This window comes from Pteropus vampyrus, unplaced genomic scaffold, assembly GCF_000151845.1.
Source record: "Pteropus vampyrus isolate Shadow unplaced genomic scaffold, Pvam_2.0 Scaffold11, whole genome shotgun sequence".
NCBI lineage: Eukaryota > Metazoa > Chordata > Mammalia > Chiroptera > Pteropodidae > Pteropus > Pteropus vampyrus.
Window position 1 is genome coordinate 3,928,715 of NW_011888792.1, and position 990 is coordinate 3,929,704.

Below are 990 nucleotides of genomic sequence, written 5' to 3' on the forward strand. Positions count from 1 at the left end.
GGCAACAACAGTGGTATAATTTGAGGAACAGAGAGAGTCCTGTCTGTTTAAAAATAGCTCCCATCTGGTTGCCACGGTATTTAGAATTTCCATCGCTGAAGTTGTTTTGTTGTTGTTCTTGTTGCTGTTGTTAAAGTAGTCTTGGGAAACTTATTTTAAATTTATTTATTCTGGTTGTTGTAAAAACAAAGTGATATACTAGCTCTTTTGTAGGCAGGACTTTTAATTAGGGGTTATTTTGTGAAAGGTAACCTTTTGATCAGCAAAATGTCATATGATGTGCTATCACTTTGTTATAGAGGCAGAGATGTTCCATCTGAAAATTTGAGAAAGCATAAAAAAACTCTAAAAGTTATGCTAAGCTTCAGGAAGGACTAGAAGGCATTCCTTTAAGAAGGATAAAGGAGTAAGAAGCTAAACAGTATCAGCTACAAAATTATTTGTGCAAAGTTAAAAAAAAAAAGCAAAATGAAATATTCCTAAAGCATGGGAGAACCTGTGGAATGTGGAAATTTAATGTATTATTTATGTATTTTTATTATGGAATGGGTAGGATGACAGGGCCAGAGTTTGATGAGCAGTAATGGGTCAGACAGATGTGGGAGTTAGGAAGGGGAGTTGCTTAGCAACCCAAAGCCAACAAAGCAAAGAGACCTTGTCAGAAGAGAGGCCCTGAACTATGGAATTACCATGTGCCCATTCATCTAAGCCAGGGAACAAAGGAGAGGTGGGGATTCCACCTGTTTTACTTAAGGCTCATTGTGATATTGCAACTTACAACAAGATATATAGAGTAGTCACCCCTTATCTGACATTTCGTTTTCCATAGTTTCAGTTATCCACAGTCAACCACGGTCTGAAAATGTTAAATGGACAATTACAGAAATAAACAATTCACAAGTTTTAAATTATATGCTATTCTGAGTATCACGATGAAATCTTGCATGTCCTGTTCTGTCCTACCGGGGACATGAATCATCCTTTTGTCCA